Source organism: Elephas maximus, chromosome X (assembly GCF_024166365.1).
Source record: "Elephas maximus indicus isolate mEleMax1 chromosome X, mEleMax1 primary haplotype, whole genome shotgun sequence".
NCBI lineage: Eukaryota > Metazoa > Chordata > Mammalia > Proboscidea > Elephantidae > Elephas > Elephas maximus.
In genome coordinates, this window is record NC_064846.1 from 171843078 (window position 1) to 171864538 (window position 21461).

Below are 21461 nucleotides of genomic sequence, written 5' to 3' on the forward strand. Positions count from 1 at the left end.
CTTCATCAACAGACTTCACCAAAAGAGTAAAAAGAGAACTTACAGGCTGAGAAAAAAATTTTGCCTATTACAAATCAGACAAAGGTCTAATCTCTAAAATCTACGAGAAAATCCAACACCTCTATAACAAAAAGAACAAATGATCCAATTAAAAAATGGGCAAAGGAAATGAACAGACACTTCACCAAAGAAGACATTTAAGTGGCCAAGAGACACATGAGGAAATGCTCACGATCTCTAGCGACTAGAGAAATGCAAATCAAAACCACAACGAGATACCATCTCACCTCCGGCATTACTGGCATGAATCAATAAAACAGAAAACGACAAATGTTGGAGGCTGCGGGGAGATCAGAACTCTCATGCACTGCAGGTGGGAATGCAAAATGATACAACCACTTTAGAAAACGATATGGCGCTTACTTAGAAAGCTAGAAATAGAAAAACCATATGATCCAGCAATCCCACTCCTAGGAATATACCCTAGAGAAATAAGAGTCGTCAAACGAATAGACATATGCACACCCATGTTCATCACAGCACTATTCACAACAGCAAAAAGATGGGAAGAACCTAGATACCCAACAACAGAAGAATGGATAAACAAACTGTGGTACATACACACAATGGAGTATTACACAACGATAAAGAACAATGATGAATACGTGAAGCATCTCATAACATGGATGAATCTGGAGCGTATCATGCTGAGTGAAATAAGTCAATCACAAAAGGACAAATATTGTATGAGACCACTACTGTAAAAACTCATGAGAAGGTTTATACACAAAAAGAAACAATCTTTGTACAAAGTAACGGAAGCTCCATAGACACATCCAAACTCCCTGAGAGACCGAATTACTGGGCTGAGGGCTGTGGGCACCATGGTCTCAGGGAACATCTAGTTCAATTGGCATAACATAGTTTATAAAGAGTATGTTCTACATTCTACTTTGGTGAGTAGCATCCAGGGTCTTAAAAGCCTATAAGCGGCCATCTAGGATACTCCACTGGTCTCACCCCTTCGGAAGCAAGGAAGAATGAAGAAAACTAAAGAAACAAGGACAAGATTAGTCCAAAGGACTAATGGACCGCATCTACCATGGCCTCCACCAGACTGAGTCCAGTACAACCTGATGGTGCCCGGCTACTACCACTGACTGCTCTGACAGGGATCACGATAGAGGGTCCCGGACAGATTTGGAGAAAAATGTAGAACAAAATTCTAACTCACAAAAGAAGACCAGACTTGCTGTTCTGACAGATATGGCCCCTGGACACCCTTTTAAACTCAGTAATGAGGCCACTCCTGAGGTTCACCCTTCAGCCAAAGATTGAACAGGCCCATGGAACAAACCATGATCTGGAGAAAACCACAGGCATGAATCTCAGGGCATAATCTTTTAATTTTTTGTTCAATGAAAGCCAAGATAATCTGTTTTCTAGTCACCACAGTAACAGCAATCTAATAACTACACCTACAGAACTGTTAAAAGATCTCAACATAGCCTTCTGATTAAAATGAACAAAGAAAATATAAATTCCACTATGACAGAGAGTCCCAGACGGAGGTGGAGAAAAATGTAGAACAAAATTCTAACTCACAAAAAAGACCAGACTTATTGGTCTGACAGAGACTGAAGAAACCCTGAGAGTATGCCCCCCAGACACCCTTATAGCTCAGTAATGAGATCACTCCTGAGGTTCACCCTTCAGCCAAAGATTGAACAGGCCCATGGAACAAAACAAGACTGAAGGGGCGCACCAGCCCTGGGGCAAGGACTAGAAGGCAGGAGGGGACAGGAAAGCTGGTAATAGGGAACCCAGGGTTGAGAAGGGAGAGTGTTGATGTGTCGTGGGGTTGTTAACCAATGTCGTAGAACAATGTGTGTACTAACTGATGAAAAACTAATTTTGTTCTGTAAACCTTCATCTAAAGTACAAAAAAAAAGAACAAGAGACTTCACTCCCTGCTGAAAAGGAATTCATCTGCGCCTCCCTCCCCGTTCCTGTGGCTTCCCAGCTGACACACAGAGTGATTCACACATTCACAAATATTTAGGAAAAACAATAATAGCCTACAACCATAAGTAACAGCATGCCTCCTCATATCTGCTTCAAGGAATTTTGAATTAAATAAACTCCCAATCCCCCGGGGCCTGGGGCTTGCCAGCGCTTCCTTCTGTGAATGATTTCAATTTAACTCCCCGAATAACTATCTTATTAAGTTGCTGACACGGCTGGCCTACTTAACTCTATGGCTTTTGCAAAATAGGATAAAAAGATTTTCCAGCGAATAGGAGCATCATAGTTTCTTTTTCTTTATTATCATCAATATTATCTGTTTGGCAAGCTGTCCCTGCTTCCGCGGGATGATAAACGCTGCAACACTTTGCAGGATCTTTAAAAGAATCAGGCAATTCCAGGAGCGCTGGCTGCCAAAACCGCCCCTGCATCCTGGCCCCGGCAGCCCGTCTGCACCCAGCACAGGCCACTCTTGTCTTGTGGCTGCAGAGTCTAGCTCCACTCTGAACCACCAACAGGGCCCTACTTCAGTGCTGCCATCGTGGGGCCCCCTCCTGCCCACTCTGGCCTGGTGTATCTGGGTTTTCAACGTCAACACCAGGATGTATGCAAGTTCATGACCGTGATGTTCACAACTGATGCTTTTCAGAATCGGAACATTTCCAACCACAGAGCTCTGGGGATGCGGTGGGGGTGCGGCAATTTTTCTTTCAGTGGTTGTTGTTAGTTGCCGTCCAAAAAAATCTCTTAATTTAGAAAACATTTTAAGGAAGAGAAAATGTTACGTAGTGGAATGATGCTCAGCTGGACTTGGGGTTGGAAGGGTAGGGTCTTAGTCCCAAGATTCATATTGTCTTGCTCAGCCACCTCGCAGCTTCAGTCTCTTCATCTTTGTGCTCAAGGAATCGGCTTAGCTAACTTGGGCTTGATAAAGAAATCTTCACTTTACCTTCAGGTCTCCATTCAAATGTGAACCAAAAAACCCATCGCCACCCAGTGCCCCACAGAGTTTCCAAAGCTGTAATCTTTATGGTAGCAGATCACTGGGTCTTTCTCCCGAGGAGCTGCTGGTAGGTTCAAACCACTGACCTTTCGGTTAGCAGCCAAGTACTTAACCACTGAGCCACCAAGGCTCCTATTCAAATGTTACTGCTACAGGATAGGATTGACTGATTCCCAGGTCCATGTCTCCTGACTCTCCACAGTTTCTCAAAACCAGAATTTACCTCTTCTATTTTTTTTTTTTATGGTAGTTAGAAACCCTGGTGGCGTAGTGGTTAAGTGCTACGCCTGCTAACCAAAGGGTCCGCAGTTCAAATCCGCCAGGTGCTCCTTGGAAACTCTATGGGGCAGTTCTACTCTGTCCTATAGGGTCACTATAAGTCAGAATCGACTTGACAGCAATGGATTTGGTTTGGTTTTATGGCAGTTGTAAGGAGTCCCAGTGGCTTACTGGTTAAGCGCTCAGCTGCTAACCGTAAGGTCGGCAGTTCCAATCCACCAGCCACTCCAAGACAGAAAAGATGGGGCAGTCTGCTTCTGTCATGGATTGGATTATGACCCCCCAAAAATACATGTTAACTTGGTTAGGCCATAATTCCCAGTACTGTGTGTTGTCCTCCATTTTGTGATTGTAATTTTATGTTGAGAGGATTAGGTGGGACTGTAACATGACCCTTGCGCAGGTCACCTCCCTGATCCAAGGTAAAGAGAGTTTCCCTGGGGTGTGGCCTGCACCACCTTTTATAATCAAGAGATAAAAGGAAAGGGAAGCAAGCAGAGAGTTGGGGACCTCATAACATCAAGAAGGCAGCATCAGAAGCGGAGTGGGTCCTTTGGACACCGGGTCCCTGTGCCCGAGAATCTCCTTGACCGGGAAGATTGAGGACAAAGACCTTCCTCCAGAGACGACACAGAAAGCCTTCCCCTGGAGCCGACGCCCTGAATTTGGACTTGTAACCTACTTGACTGTGAGCAAATAAATTTCTCTTTGTTAAGGGCATCCACTTACGGTATTTCTATTATGGCAGCACTAGGAATCAACTCGACGGCACTGGGTTTTCAGATGACTAAGAATTCCATAAAGATTACACACCTTTGGAAACCCTACGGGGAAGCTCTACTCTCTCCTATAGGGTGGTCCTTCTGAGGCAGCATTGACTTGATGGCAATGGGTTTGGTTTTGGTTATGGCAGATGATGTTGTTAGCTGCCGCTGAGTGAACCCTGACTCACGGCAACCCCACACGTATCAGCGTAGAACTGCACTCGGTAGGGTTTCCAATGGCTGATTTTTCGGAAGCAAATCACCAGGCCTTTCTTCCAAGGTGCCTCTGAGTGGACTGGAACCTCCAACCTTTCAGTTAGTAGCCGAGCACGATCCCATCTGCAGCACCTAGGGGTTCCTATATCACCAACAGGGTGATGACCATTTTGTGGCCCCTTAGGTCACGCCAGCCCTTGCTAGCCCCCGAGTCCAGCATTCCTTCACTCAGGGCTCAGCAACTCACCACCGCCACAGAGTTCTGCAGTTTTAAGAGCCATAAATCCATCTGTCCTCTGCTTATCAGCATTTCATATGAGATTAACATTCTCCCTACACTGGCTGACAAAGACAAATGGTTATAGAGTGCAAAAAGACACTGTTCCATGTAAATAAACACCGTGAGGAGAATTCGCTTGAAAAGATGTTTGCAGCCCAAACCTGGTTTGAAGACATATATATTTGGTAAACAAAACAGTGTAGTCGCACAGAAAAATGTCTTTCAAGGAGGTGGAAAAAATATTAAAGGTCAACCAGTACCCTGCTCTTCATTACTGTCAAGTACAGCACCTCCGACATGAAGTTTTGAACCAAAACATGAACCAAAGCAGTGATAATTCAATTAATGGAATATAAAAGGGCACTCTAAATTAAAATTTGAATCATACTTAACATTAACCAGGAATGTAAAATAAAGAGTAAACGCAGCCTACTACATCAGCCCAAAAATTCTTCTGCTGTGAGGACGTACTTTAAGAATGAAGTTTTCCTTTGGGTTTACAAAATGAAAAGGCCACATTTAGTTAGTCTGAAATAAGAGAAGGCAGACGTGTACTGTAACAGACTTAAAAATGTCAACAGAACAGTGAGTAAACATCAACCGCTGCACACAACACAGGTTTTGAAGTGGGTTTTTAATCACATTAACAATCTCACTTGGAACTCCACGCTTGCTCCCTACATCCCCTACCCCTAACCAAAAAGACTCCCTGGGGGATGCGAATGGTTAAAACCGTCGACCGCTAGCCGAAAAATTGGCGGTTTGAACCCATGCAGAGGCACCTCGGAGGAAAGGCCTGGCGGTCTGCTTCAAAAAGGTAACAGCCTTGAAAACCCCATGGAGGTGCTCTACTGTGTACACATGGGGTCGCCATGAGTCAGCACCGACTCGACAGCAACTAACAACAACAAGGAAATGGCTAATCCAACCACAGGCACTGCCTTGCTGGAAACACTTCAATACCTTTTCTAGAAAGCGTCTTAAGAATATAATGCGGACTTGCCACCCTGCAGGGGCTGCTACCGACCCTGTTCTCCAGCCCCGCCTCTAGCACTTCTTGTCCCCCTTCAAAGCTCTAGCCATGTGGTCTTCCAGCTCCTGCAAGGCCTCAAGCTCACGGGCTGAGCCTCAGGATCGTGGCCATGGGAGCTCTCTGTTGAGAACGTCCATCTGGTCGCCCTTCTTCAGACTATCACCTACACAACCTTCCTGGCCTCCACCTAGAGGACCCAGTCCCCAAGGAGTCTTCCCTAGCCCTCAATGGAAACCACTACATTCTCCCTTTAACATGTCTAATTCATTCTTCCTAGCACCCTACCGATGACAGCTTCCTATTAATTAGTGCTACTTTTTGTCCACGGGAGCCCTGGTAGTGCAGTGGTTAACGCTCAGCTGCTTAAACGCAAGGTCGATGGTTGGAGCCCACCGGCTGCTCCACGGGAGAAAGACGTGGCAGTCCGCTTCCTTAAAGATTACAGCCAAGAAAACTCTATGGGGCAGTTCTACTGTGTCCACAGGGTCGCTAGGAATCGGAGCCAACTAGACGGCACACAACCACGTTTTGATTAGCACCGCTTTCCCCCATTACACTGTAAACCCCATGAAAGCAAGGCAGAAAAAAAACAACGCCACGGAATCGACACCAACTCATGGCAGCCCCGCATTTGTCAGAGGGAACTGTGCTCACTGAGGTTTTCCTGGCTGATTTTTCAGAAGTAGGTCTCCAGGTCTTCCTTCTGAGGCACTCCTCGGTAGACTCAAACACGATGCTTGTTTATTCACTGCATTATCCCCAGCACCTAGCACTCAGAGAAGCACGTTTGCTGAATAAATGAATGATAAATATCAATTTTGTTGTCTTATTTCATACCAAAATGTCAAAGAAACCCATTTTGATTACCCCGTATAAATAAACTTATAAACTAATTTGATTTGAAAAGATACCCTTACAAGTAAACATAAGGAGCCCTGGTGGCACAGAGGTTAGGCACTCAGATGCTAACCGAAAGGTTAATGGTTTCAGCCCACCAGCGGCTCCACAGGAGGAAAGAAAGACCTGGCAATCTGCACCCATAAAGATTACAGCCTAGGAAACCCTACTGGGCAGTTTTACTCTGTGACACAGGGTTGCTATGAGTTGGAATCAACTCAACAGCACACAACAACAAGTACACGTGCCAATCTTTTAGGATTAAGAACTGCAATAGCACTCTAGAACCAAGTCAGACTGTAACTCAGAGCAGTCATCTTTGCAGACGAAGTTTACCTTACAGACACCAAAATTTCAAAGTAATCAAGAATCCCTTCACATACAGATAAAACCTCATCAGACTGATTACAAACTGTCTCCAAAGTTTACACACACGGGGCACAGGTTTGCGCTTTGGCAGAAAAGTAAAGTCACAGTGGATGGAAGGAGAAAGGCAAATTCAAGAAAAGTGAGGCAGAGGGTGGGCTGTCATATATTTCTGCTACAGAAGCCTGTGGTTAACGGCTGAAGAAGGGACATTCCCAAGAAGAGACAAGATAGCGAAGATGATGGTCAGAAGGGGGCTGACGTAGGGGACCATTTTAGACATTTATGCTACCGCTTTAGATTATTTCTTCTGTTTTTCTTGCCTTTGGAAACTGCAGGAACAACAGAAAAGTAGGTGAAATGAATGGAAAAACCTCTCTCAGAAGAGTGATTTGTAAAACAGCAGAGAATCGTGGATATGAAGAAAGCCCAGGAGGTCTTCAGGTGGGTGGGATATGACTTCAGTGCACACCTGCTGGAGTTACTTTCAGCGTCTGAAGAGGAGTCATGTGCCAGCCGTAACAGATATAACTCTAAAAATAATCTGATGCAAACCTAAGGCCTGGTGGTGCCTTAAATTTAAGCAGCCTTAGCTGCTGCTCGACAATAATTGGGAATACAAACACATATGTGCATTTATAAATATATATTATATATTGAAACATATACATTATACCTATTTAAGGAGCCCTAGGGGCGCAATGGTTAGGCGCTCGGCTGCTAACCAAACGGTTGGTGGTTCACCTATGCAGGAAAAAGACCTGGCCATCTGCTCCCGTGAAGAGTACAGCCAAGGAAACCCTATGGGGCAGGTCTACTCTGCAACACCGGGTTTCTGTGAGTCCAAATCAACTTCATGGCACCCAGCAACAACAACAAAACTTGATTTAAGTAGGTATTAAGCAAAGGCCAAGACCTTTCGGTTACTGTCTTTTCTTGGGGGATTTTTATTTTGGAGAATTGTATACTTATTCTAAGTAGTTAGATTTCAGAATTACTGGCCATGAAAAAGTTCAAATTAAGCAGATTATTTTCCTTTGTAAGAGATTATAAATTAAATACGGTTAAAATAAATTGATGTCTATGGAAGTACACATATGATCACGTTGTCAAAGTATTATTTTTTAATAAAAAGATAATAAAGATAGAATGGAAAATCACAGTTTAGGAATACAAAATCAAGTCTATATACTTATTTCCTTCCAAATTTAAGGTTATATCAAGAATAACAGGCTAGACAGAAGTATATATAATTTCTGACCACAGTGCTTCATGTCCAATGCAAATACTTGCTGAACTATTAAAGAGGATGGGGGATGGTATTCTGTATATGCGAAGTTTTTGGCCATAACTCCAACCAACCAACCTTGCCACTATTGACATATGGGGCCGAACGATTCTCTGGTGCAGTCTGTCCACTGCACTGTAGGGTGTTGAGCAGCATCCCTGGTCTCCACACCCTAGTCATTCTCTGTGGTAGGGGCCGTCCTGTGCACTGTAGGGTGTTGAGCAGCATCCCTGGTCTCCACACCCTAGTCATTCTCTGTGGTAGGGGCCGTCCTGTGCACTGTAGGGTGTTGAGCAGCATCCTTGGTCTCCACACCCTAGTCATTCTCTGTGGTAGGGGCCGTCCTGTGTCCTGTAGGGTGTTGAGCAGCATCCCAGATCTCCACCCACTAGTCATTCTCTGTGGTGGGGGCCGTTCTGTGCACTGTAGGGTGTTGAACAGCATCCCTGGTCTCCACCCACTAGTCATTCTCTGTGGTGGGGCCATCCTGTGCACTGTAGGGTGTTGAGCAGCATCCCTGGTCTCCACACCCTAGTCATTCTCTGTGGTGGGGCCGTCCTGTGTACTGTAGGGTGTTGAGCAGCATCCCTGGTCTCCACACCCCAGTCATTCTCTGTGGTGGGGCCGTCCTGTGTACTGTAGGGTGTTGAGCAGCATCCCTGGTCTCCACACCCCAGTCATTCTCTGTGGTGGGGCCGTCCTGTGTACTGTAGGGTGTTGAGCAGCATCCCAGATCTCCACCCGCTAGTCATTCTCTGTGGTGGGGGCCGTTCTGTGTACCGTAGGGTGTTGAACAGCAACCCTGGTCTCCACCCCCTAGTCATTCTCTGTGGTGGGGCCATCCTGTGCACTGTAGGGTGTTGATCAGCATCCCTGGATCCCTGGTCTCTGCCCACTAGTCATTCTCTGTGGTGGGGGCCGTCCTGTGCACTGTAGGGTGTTTAACAGTGTCCCTGGTTTCTACCTCCTAGTCATTCTCTGTGGTGGGGCCGTCCTGAGCACTGTAGGATGTTTAGCGGCATCCTTGGTCTCCACCCACTAGTCATTCTCTGTGGTGGCGGCCGTCCTGTGCATTGCAGGGTACGCACTGCAGTGTTCGTAGTCACCACTCACTGGATGCCAATATCACACACCCCCCTCCACACCTTAGTCATGAAAACCAAAAATGCCTCTAGACATTGCCAAATGTCCCCAAAAACCAAACCCATTGCCATGGAGTCAATTCCAACTCAAAGTGATCCTACAGGACAGAGCAGAACTGCCCCATAGGGTTTCCTAGGCTGTAATCTTTACGAGATCAATCGCCAGGTCTTCCGCCCGCAGAGTTGTCAGGTGGGTTTGAACAGCCAACCTTCAGGTTAGCAGAGCTCCTTCTGGGTTGGAGGGGAGGTTAATACCTGTAGCTTCTCCAGAGAAAGCAAGTTTCTGAAGTTTCTAGAGGGCCTCTGAAGAGCATTCTTGGCTCTACACATGTGTGCTTTGGGTATGTGGGAAAACCACTGAAAAGAAATGTTTGAAAGAAAAGAACATTGAATATTTGAACTGCAGAATGTAACAGAGGAAAAAAAGAGCTGAATCAATTTATCAAACACCAAGTCATCAGGAACTTTTCATCAACTGGAAACCACAAGAAGCCATTGTCCCTACTGGAAGATCCACACAGACGTCACAGTCTTTAATTCCTCAAATTGTGATTCAGAAATGCCCGTAAAGCTTTAGCTTTTATGTGTGCATGTGTGATAAAAATACTTAAAGTAAAACACATTTCAGTGATTTTTACATATACGGTTCAGTGACGCTGATTCCAATCATCGTGTTATACAACCATCACCGCTATCCTTTTCCAAATTATTCCACCACCATTAACAGCAACACAGTGCTCCCAGTGCAATGAGTCTCCCTTGCCCCCTCTGTCCCACCACTGGTAACTCATAACCTTGGTCTCTATACATTTGCCTCTTTCTTTTAAGTGGGATCAGACAATATTTGTCCTTTTGTGTCTGACATTTCAGTCAGTAATGTTTTCAAGACTCGTCCACGTTGTAGCATGCATCAGAACTTCGTTTCTCTTTATGGCTGAGTCATAGTCCCTTGTGTGGATGGACCACATTTTGTTTATCCACGTATCTTCTGATGGACGTTTGGACTGTTTCTACCTTTTGGCTATTGTAAACAGTGTCACAGTGAACAATGGTGTACAGGTTTCTGTTTACATTTCTGCTTTCATTCTTTTAGGTATATACCCAGGATTGGGATTGCTGAGTCCTGTAAAGTCTTACTTGTTTTGATAAAATAGATCAGCAACACCCCCCACTGCACCCTCCAACCCATGACTGCAGCCCCCACCTGTGGAATTATCTCTCTAGGGCGCTGCCTTTACCAGAGAAGTCTGAGGAGTCCCTGAGCTCAGCTTGGTCCTTAACATGGCAAACCATCCAGTTGAGATCCACAGAGATCCTTTATAGTCCTTACTGGAACTCCCAGTTGTAATTCTCCTAATAGGGAAGCCTGTAGGCTCCAGAACGTGGCCTCTCTTAGGAGCTGTGGCTCCCCCAAAAAGTCCACAAGGAAAGTTCTAGAGCTAATAGAGGAATTTAGCAAAGTTGTAGGGCCCAAGGTCAACAAATAAAAACCAGCTGGGGTTCTATACACCAGCAAGAGAAATCTGAAAGGGAAATTAGGGAAAAAATTCCATTTACAACAGCATCTAAGACAATAAATCACCTAGGAATAAATCTAACCAGGGACATGAAGGACTTATACAATGAAAACTATAAAACACTGCTGAAAGAGATTAAAGAAGACTTAAATAAATGAAAGGATATTCTACATTCATGGACTGGAAGACTTAACATAGTTAAGATGTCAATACTATCGTAAGTGATCTATAGATTCAATGCAATCCTGATCAAAATTCCAACAGCATTCTTTACAGAAACAGAAAAACCATTTCTCAACTTTATATGGAATGGCAACAGGCTCCAAACAGCTAAAACAATGTTGAAAGGGAAGAACAAAGTAGGATTCACACTTCCTGATTTTAAAACGTACTACAGAGTCACTTGAGTTGGAATCAACTAGATGACAAGGGTTTTTTTTGTTTTGTTTTTTTAATACAGCTACATTAATCAAAACAGCCTGGTGCTGGTATAATAATAGACTCATAGGACCAATGGAACAGAATTGGGAGTCCAGAAATAAACCCACACATCTATGGTCAATAGATTTTTGAGAAGAGTTCTAAGCCCATTTGATGGAGAAAGAAGAGTCTCTTTAATAAACAGGGCTGGGAAAACTGGATTTCCACATGCAGAAAAATGAAACAGGGTCCATGCCTCACGCCATATACAAAAACAAATTAAAAATGGATTTAGGACCAAAATGTGCAAACTAAAACCATAAAATTCTTAGAAGAACAAGCAGGGATAATGCTGTCAGGCCTACCTTCAAGAATGGATTATCGAATAGAATAACAAAACCACAAACAGCAAAAGACAAAATAAGTAAACAAAACTTCACAAAAATTAAACACTCTTTGGTGAAAGGAAAACAACACACTTATAAAGGGGAAGTCAGCACAACCTGACCAAGGCAAAGCCACAGAAGCTTCCTAGACACATCTGAACATCTTGAGGTACCAAGTTACTGGGGCTGAAGGCTGGGGTCCATAGTCTGAGGAGTCATCTAAGTCAACTGGCATAACATAGTTCATAAAATGTTCTACATCCGACTTTGATGAGTAGTGTCTGGGGTCTTAAAAGCTTGTGAGTGGCCATCTAAGAAACATCTATTGTCCTATCATGTTCGGAGCAAAAGAGAATGGAGAAAACCAAAGACCCAAGGAAAATAAGAGTTCAAAGGACTAATGGACTACATGAACCGAAGCTTCCAGCAGCCTCAGCTAAGAAGAATTAATGATGTCTGGCCACCACCACCAACCACTGACGAGGATCACTAGAGAGGGTTCCTGACACAGTGGGAAAAAAATGTAGGACAAAATTAAAATTCTCAAAAGAAGACCAGACTCACTGGTGTGACAGACCTTGGAGAAAATTCCAAGACTACGGCCCCCAGACACCCTGCTAACTCAGAATCGAAGCTACTCCTGAAGTCCACCTTCCAGCCAAAAATCAGACAGGCCTATAAAACAAATAACAACACATGAGGAACGTGTTTCTTAGTCCAATCAAGTGTACGAAACCAAATAGGCAACACCTGCCCGAAGCAACGATGAGAAAGCAGGAAGGGACAGGAAACCTGGACAAATGGACACGGGGAACTTGGGGTGGAAAGGTAAAGGGAGACAGTACTGACACATTGTGGGGATCGCAACCAATGCCTGAAAACAATTTGTGTAAAAATTTCTGAATGAGAAACTAACTTGTACTGCAAACTTTCTCCTAAAACACAAAATTTTTTTTTAAAAAATGAGACACTTCTGTTCACAAAGGACTTCACCAAAAAGGTAAAAAGACAAGTTACTGACTGGTAGAATATCTTTAGAAACCATATATCCAACAAGAATCTAATAACCAAAACATATATAAAACTTTGACAACTTAACAACGGAAAGACAAATAACCCAATCACAAAACGGGCAGAGGAGTTGAACAGACATTTCACCAAAGAGAACATTTAAATGGCCACCAACCACATGAAAAGATCCTCACCGTCATTACCCATCAGATACAAATCCAAACCACAATGACGTACCATCTCACTCCCACTAGGATAACTAAGATTAAAAAAAAATAACATGTTGGCGAGGACGTGGGGAAGCTGGAACCCTTACCCATTGCTGGTGGGAATGCAAAATGGTATAGTCATTGGGGAAAACAGTGTGGCAGTTACTCAAAAAACTAAAAACAGAACTACCATATGACCCAGCAATTCCACTCCTACCTATACACCTAGAAGACTTGAAAGCAGAGACTTGTACACCAGTGTTCATCGCAGCACTGTTCACAGTAGCCCAAATGTGGCAACAACCTAAATGCCCATCAACAGATGAATGGACAAACAAAATGTGGTACATACATACAATGGAATACTACTCAGCCAGTGGGAGAAATGAAGTCTCCATACATGCTACAGTGTGGACAGAACTTGAAGATATTACGCTGAGTGAAATAACCCAACTGCAAAAGGACAAATATTTTATGACCTTACTTACATAGTAAAACTAGAAAAGGTAAGTATATAGACACCAAAGTTTGTTAGTGGTTACTAGGGGTGGGAGGGAGGGGAAAAAAGGGGTTAACGGTGATGGAAAAATCACATTAAGGGTAAGGTTACACAGTCGATTATTGTAATTGCTGTCAGTAAGTTGTACACCTGTAAACAGCTGAATTGGCAAAAGTTGTGTGATAAATGTATTCACAACAACAACAAAAAGAGTAGCTGCTGAGGCTGTTTATGTACAACCAAAAACCTCATGGGTTTTGGTTCCTTAGTTTGGAGGTTTAGGGTCATGGTTTCATGGGACGTTCCAGTTAATTGGCCTAATAACAAGTTTAGTGTTTCTGTTTCATCTCCTAGTTCACTGTGTAGTGCCTGGCGTCTTAAAAGCTTACAAGCGGTCATCCGAGGCACAACAATTGGTCTCTGTTCACTTGGCCCAACAGAGGAAGAAGGAGAGCCAAGAATAGGAGGAGGATATGGAATGTGTGGCTAATTTCCTCCATAACAACTGCCTCCTTTGCCATCAGAACAGAAGAACTGGATGGTGCCTGGCTACCATCCCTTTGCCACCAGACCAGGAGAATTGGATGGTACCCAGCTACCATTACTGGACATTTTGATCAAAGACTCCATAGAAGAATTCTGATTAAAGGGGGTAAATGTAGAACAGAATTTCAAATTCTGATGGACTCTAGACTTTCTGGAGCCACGGAGGGTGGACAAATCTCTGAAACTACTGTCCTGAGATAATCTTTAAACCTTAAACCAAACAACATCCCCTGAAGTCATCTTAAAACTGAACAACAGTTTAGCTTAACTACTAAAAAAAAGGTCTAACTTGAGCATTAGGCTCTCTGAAAAACGATCTATATGGGATCAAACAGAAAACAAATTCCAAAGATTAGATAGGAGCCTTAGGGAGCAGTGAATTTATGTTAATGGGGGAAGAACAGCTCAGAAAAGGAAGATGAGAATGGTTACACAACTTGAAGAATGTACTCATGTCACTACATGGTACAGGTAGTAACTGTTGAAATGGTGTATGTTTCGCTGTTTATATCCTCAACAACAAGTTAAATAAAATGTACAAAAATAAACAATCAAACTGACCCCCCAAAAATTGAGTCGTGGCTCTTCTCAATGACAGCCACCTGGCTCGTTTGTGTCCTTGGATTTCACGAATAAAAGGGAACTGGCAAGGACTGGCTAACCATCTCTGTTACAGAGACCTCTAAAAGGACAGTCATCAGAGCCCAAAGAAAGCACCACTCCAGTGTTTAGGAACAGCAACACTTGCCACATGCCCTATATAAAACATATGGCAGCCCCAGAGCAATGCACCGTACATCTGGGGGTTCTCAAGACCTTGAGGAAATATCTTACAAACACTTCCAGGTGGTTAAGAGAAAAAAAAAAAAAAAAGCCACTGAGTTGGCCCTGACTCACGATGACCCCATGGTATTAGAATAGAATTGTCCTCCATAGGGTTTTCCAGGCCTGATTTTTCTGAAGATTGCCAGGCCTTTCTTCCAAGGCACCTCTGGGTAGACCGATTACCTACAACTCTTCAGTGGGAGTAGCCAAGCTCATTCACCATTTGTACCACCAAGAGACTAGCTTACCTATTGTTTTCTTAAAAAAAAAAGTTTCCTTTTTCCTGTCTCCTCAGCTTTGCTCATAGAACCCCCTTTCTAGAACACACTTCACCCATGTGTACTGAAATCCTACCTGCTATAAATCCCAGCCTGAGACTCCCTTGCCCACTGCCACCACCTTTGCCCATGGATAGACCTTACCTTGGAATTCCCACTGTGAACAGCGCCACGCACCAGACACATACCCACACCACAGCTTTGTGCAGGCCCATCTTTCCACGAAGCACCTTTAACCTCTTACCCCAAGAGCCAACACACATCACACACATCTGTGTACACTCCCAGTGCGCCAGAGATAACAGGTTCAAAGAACGCTCACCCCAGAAATGGAAGACTTTTCATACAGAAAAACATTCTTGATTCAGGTAAGAACCAGGCCCCAGTGCAAACTGGGTAAGATACAACAGCCAAGATGACAGCGGCAGACCGCAGAAGGCGCCGTTCCTAAAGGAGTCTGGGTTCTCTCTACCCTGACAGCAGTCCACGTAGGCCCCAGAATGAAGGAAAACTCCTCCCTAGGAGTCTACCTCACAGGCCATGCTGCCTCAGAATGGTGTCAAAACAAGGCTTTTCAGGAACATTCTGGCCAGCTCACCAGCAGTTACACGGCAGCCCGTCATTTCCCAAACCCATTCTCAGAACATACAAGAAAAAGGGAACCTGCAGCAGATAAATGGGTCAAAAACCCTTTTTTTGTTTGTTTGTTTTTTAATCAGCCAGTTTCCTGAGGAAAAATAAGTACCTCAAGTTTACATGAGAGAGATGACCAGAAACTACGCTTCTCTCCACAGCATACGCGTTTTAATCCTCAACGTTTTTCTTCACTAAAGATGTACATCTGGCTTCCAGGGGCTAAAAAAAGTAAGGTTGTTATAAAGTGCTGATGGAGATAAACTGCATCTCTCTGCTAGCAAAATCACCACTTACAAGAAAGCTTGAGTCATCCTCACCGTTTCCAGTCCATAAAGCCAACTCAGTAATATTTATTTTTTAAGCACAGAAACCAGAGAGGAAGTTGACAGGTCATTCATTATGTAATAAGAAATCCATTTTACAATTCCACTTACTCAGAGCCAAGCGTACACCAATCCCTTCTTATGTCCAGGGTTTATTTTTAGGCCTGTTTTCCCTCTTCAGTTACCTGTTAATGAAAAACACCCAAAGTGAGGCAAAAATATCAATGGAAACATCCAGAAGCCCAGTCTCAGCCGTTCCATAGCCGGGCATATATATGAATTAGCAGTACTGGGATACCGAAATAATTACCATATTTTCAGCTACAAGGCAGACAGACAACCATCTTTGGTGAGCTGAAGGCTTAACTTTCTGTTAAAAGCACACACTCAGATTGTTCCCAGAAATCTGTTCAAAACTTTCATTACCTTGAACTGATCACAGACCACACACCCAGGGAATTTCAAACACTGAAAAATCTACTCAGCTCTGATGACGGACATAATTTTCTCTATCAGCCCAAAGCACGCTAGGTGAAAGTACAGGTATTTCTAAAGTCAGTGTCAGATCTCTGCTGACAACTTTGCGTTCAGCCTTGTGGAAGTCAGAAATGCCACATGAGATACTCGCTGGGCAGGTGTCAGGGACACACGAGGTCTCTGCCCTCATGACTTGCCTACTCTGGCAGTGAGAGGAGGGAGTTTGGGGAGGGAAGAAGTATACAAAACGCACAACAAGGTCATCTCAGATGAAAGAATCATGAAAGGTAACCTGGGCAGTAAAAAAGAAAGTGACTGGGTGCCCAGGAGTTTGTTTTGAGGTGAGGCCGCGCACACGGCAAGTGCAAATGTCCTGTGGTGACAATGACCTTGGCACATGGGAAGAATGCACAGCCCAGATCATGAGGGATTTTGTGGCCCACAGGAAGGAATTTGATCCTACCAATGCCCCACTACAACGAGCCCTAGCGATGCAGTAGTTAAGTGCTCAGCTGCTAACCGAAAGGTTGGCAGTTCAAACCCACCCAGTGGTTCCACAGGAGAAAGGCCTAGTGATCTGCTTCCTATAAAGATTACAGCCTAAGAAACCCCATGGGGCAGTTCTACTCTTTCCCACGGGGTGGCTACGAGTAGAAATCAACTCGACAGCACACAACAACAGTGCCCCACTATTCCCTATCCTTCACAGCAGCCAGACTTAATTAATAATAATTTTAAAACTGTGACAATGGCACTCTTCAGCTTAAAAACCTTACAGAGCCTTCCCATCATGCTTAGAGCCATATGCAACGTAGCTCCTGCTCAGCTGGTGGCTCGTACAGTTGCTGGCTGGCAGAGAAGAGGAGATGAAGAGAAACATGTGGTGTTCCGATGAAGTGAGGAGTTAAGACCAAGAAGACTCTCAAATGCAGCCAATGGTGGCGGTACGGGGCGGGGCAGGGGTGCGAGGCAAGAACACCACCTGTATTTGGGGCTTGACGGAAAGCCATTACTGGAATGCAGGAAGACTTAAGTAAAATCAAGATTTTTTTTTTTTAACATGTTAATCTGAGATGTCCATTCAACCTCCAAGTGGAGTGTTAACTAAAAAGACAAAAATCAGCTGCCGTTGACTCATGGTGGCCCTATGATTGTCAGAGTAAAACTGTGTTCCACAGTGTTTTCAATGTCTGATTTTTGGAAGTAGATCACCAGGCCTCTCTTCCAAGGCACCTCTGGGTAGACTCCAACTGCCAACCTTTTGGTCAGGGCTCAACCGTTTGTAGCCCCCAGGACTCTGTAGTGTTAGGTAGGTAGGTAGTCACGTATCGGGTCTGGAGCAGGCAGGCGAGGCCCCGGTTGTGGAGGTGGGGTCAGTGGTCACCAGACACCCATGGATGAGCCCACAGTCTTTTCGTTCCTGACTTGCTCCCACATCATCCTAGACACCCTGCCCCCCACAAGGAAGCACAATTCTGGACCATCAGGAATTAGGGTAAAGGAGCACCTCACAAAAACAAAATAGAAATTGTCCTTCCTGCCTCTTCCGTACATTTTCTCTAAGTTCACAAAAGTTCACACCCCGTTAACCATGGGGAACACCCAACAAACTCCGCCGATGAGCCAGACACCTGAGCCTCTTCTATTCATTCTCTCTTCTACAGCCTATCAGTGCTACGTTTTAAAAAAAGGGGTGGAAAGCAGGAAAGAAAAGACGAAAATCCCCAGAATAAGAAAAACCAAGTCCTGGGCCCCACTTTTCTAATTAATTATAAGAAACTCTGCCTAGGCCAGAGTTTCGTCAACTGTGAAATGAGGGTATTAAATTATCCATGAGGTTCCATCCACATTAAAAAAAAAAATCAGCAGAACCATTTTCCTGTTGACCTCCTTGGTAAAATCGAGGGGAAAATATTTGCAAAGAACAGAACCAACAACTTGCCAAAGCATTGCTGAGGAAGGAAGGAGGAATGTGTGCTTGTGTGTGTGTGCATGCGTGCACGTGTACCCTGCAGTCAACCAAGCTCTGAAATAGATCCAAAGGCTATGACATTTGCCCGGGGTGGCCATCATGATTAACGTCTCCACTTCAGAGACACGCACGCTGTACCGTCATTAAAAAAAAAAATGCAAAAAATCTAAAGTATGTTTTCAGAAGCCACTAAGCATGACAGAAGCTGCCGTTGCCTCTTAACTCCTCTTTTTTTTTTTTTAGCCAAGTCCTGAATTAAGCAGGCCAAGAGCCAGGTGCTAAGATGGGTGCTGACGTGCGGAGCAAGGGTGTTAAAGTACCAGTGTTCTGGATTCACTCGCTACTAGGCTCACGCTCTGTATCATGAAGCTGCCGCTTCCTGTTTTACCAATTTGTAAAACATTTTTTATACGTTGAGATGGTTTGTTCCGTAACAGATTTTAAATCCTATAAACCAGTGGTTCTCAACCAGAGGTCATTTTGCTCCCCTACCCCGCCCCTCGAGGGACACTGGACTGTGCTGAGACATTTTTGGTTGTCAAAATCAGCAGAGGTACCTGGCATCTAGTGTGTAAACACCCGGAAGGCTGCTATAATAATATATTTTATATACAATACACAGTGCCCCATGGCAAAGAATCATCTGGCCCAAAACGTTAACAGTGCTGATGCTGAGAAAACTGCTATAAAATTTCTGTTTTTAAAACAGAGGGCATAGCTTATAGACTTTCCTTTTTCCAAACCATTTTTTTTATTATTATTTTCAAAGTACTGCATATACATAGTAACATACAATTGAGGCAAAGTATTTCTCTTTTTAGGTACAAGCCTTTTAGCGCCAAAAAAAAAACAAAAACCTGTTGCTGTTGAGTTGATTCCAACTAATTGTTACCGTATAGGACAGAGCAGAACTGCCCCATAGTGTTTCCAAGGAGTGAGTGGCTGGTGGATTTGAACTGCTGACTTTGTGGTTAGTAGCCGATCTCTTAACCACGGTGCCACCAGGGCTCCGTAATTGGGGATAGATGGACTGGAAGCCCTGGTGGCACCGTGGTTAATGATCTGGCTGCTAACCAACAGATCAGCAGTTCAAATCCATCAGCCGCTCCTTGGAATCCCCTATGGATCAGTTCTACTCTGTCCTATAGGGTCGCTATGAGCTGGAATCGACTTGCTGGCAGTGGGTTTGCTTTTGGGGTAGGGGAGGTTATTCCTGGGTGGCACAAATGGTTAAGTGCTCGACTACTAGCCAAAAAGTTGGGGGTTTGAACCCACCCAGGGATATCTCCGAAGACAGGCCTGGTGATCTGCTTCCAAAAGGTCAGAGCCTTGAAAACCCCATGGAGCAATTCTGCTCTACACACAGCGAGGTCAGCATGAGTTGGAATCCACTCAGTGGCAACTACCAACAACCCAAATCCCCAATTCCACTTCCAGAAGCAATCACTTGCAAATCTAAGAGCTATTTTTTTTTATTGGTGGTATCTTTTTATTCTCCAGCAATGACTTCCATGCTTCTAAACAATTTGCTTACAATACCCTCAATAAATCAATTTTAAATATTATTTATTGGTTGTCTAATACATAAAGATTTTGCCTTTTAAAAATTAGCACTAGCATTCCTGCGCTTGCCCTCCCACGTTTTCCCAATGGTTTTATATAGCAATATTTGGGTAAATCTATATTCCACACAGGTTCCTAGGTGGCAAAAATGGTTTACACTCAACTACGAACCCAAAGGTTGGCAGTTTAAACCCATCCAAAGGTACTGCAGAAGAATGGCCTGTCGATTTGTTACCAAAAAAAAAAAAAAAACCCCGTTGCCATCGAGTCGATTCCAACTCATACTGACCCTATAAGACAGAGTAGAACTATCCCATAGGGCTTCCAAGGAGGGGCTAGTGGATTTGAACTGCCGACCTACTGGTTAGCAGCCGAGCTCTTATCCACTGTACCACCCGAGCTCCTCATTGAGATTGCAGCCAAGAAAACCCTATGGGGCAGTTCTACTTTGTAACACATGAGGTCACCATGAGTGAGAATCTGTTCAACAGCAAAGGGTTGGGTTTGGTTTATTTGCTACACTTGTTAGTTTGACAGTGGAGTTGGCACTACTAAGCAAGCAGTACACTATGATAATTCCTTTCTTATACAACTTTTGGATTTTCCTTGTAGTTATTAGTTGCCTCCATTTTTATTTCCTTAGTTTTCTTTGTGTTCTCTGTTAATTCTTCCAGCACTCTCCAACAATGTTAAAATACATTTTTTCATAAGGTAAAAATCTCAGTTCCACATCCTCCCTCCACACACACGCAAGACCTTCCTAAAACTTCTCACTTCCTGCTCCAATCTGTACTGGCCTACTGGAGAGCTGCTGATCTTAAACACCACCAATGTCTTGGGAATTCCTTCTGCCTCTTTCTGTTTCCTGGATCCCTAATCTTTCCCCTTTCGTGGTTTACTCCCTCATTTTGGCAATGCATGAAAGCTCAATTTTTCTAAGATCCTTAAAGTGTACAAATGTCTTTATTCTATATTTAACTGATAATTAGCAGAGCAATACCTTCAAAAAAATTTTTTTAATCAAACTTTACAGCTCAAATAGTTTGTCATTCAAAATTTTATATACAAATTGTTTTGTGACATTGGCTGCAATCCTACCATCTGTCAGCATTCTCCCCCTTTCTCTTTATACCCCAGGTTCCCCATGTCCATTTGTCCAGGTATCCTGTCCCTTCCTGTTTTCACATCTTTGCTTGGGGGTAGGTATTGCCCACAAGGTCTTGTTTACGTGATTGAACTAAAAAACACGTTCCTCACGTGTGTTATTGTTTGTTTTATAGGTCTGTCTAATCTTTAGCTGAAAGGTGGACTTCAGGAGTGACTTCAGCTCAGAGTTAGCAGGGTGTGTCTTCAAAGTTTTGAGTGAATTCTACATTGTCTGTTTTCTAATTTCCAGTGATGCTGTTAAGAAATCCAATGTCACTTTGATTCTAGGGACTTGTTTTTTTAAGTCAGAGAAGTATTTACATATTTTCTTTAACCCTAATGTTCTAAAATGTCATGACA

The 21461-nt window shown here is 43.8% G+C and overlaps 1 protein-coding gene across 2 annotated transcripts in view; it reads right to left on the reverse strand.

Moving 5' to 3' along the window:
* Positions 1 to 21461, reverse strand: part of TBL1X (transducin beta like 1 X-linked) — a 238961-nt gene that overhangs the window by 143341 nt on the left and 74159 nt on the right. For both annotated transcript variants that reach the window (XM_049872301.1, XM_049872300.1), the window contains exon 2: positions 16055 to 16128. The gene's annotated coding sequence lies outside the window, so the exon portion shown is untranslated. The remainder of the gene's footprint in view (positions 1 to 16054; positions 16129 to 21461) is intronic.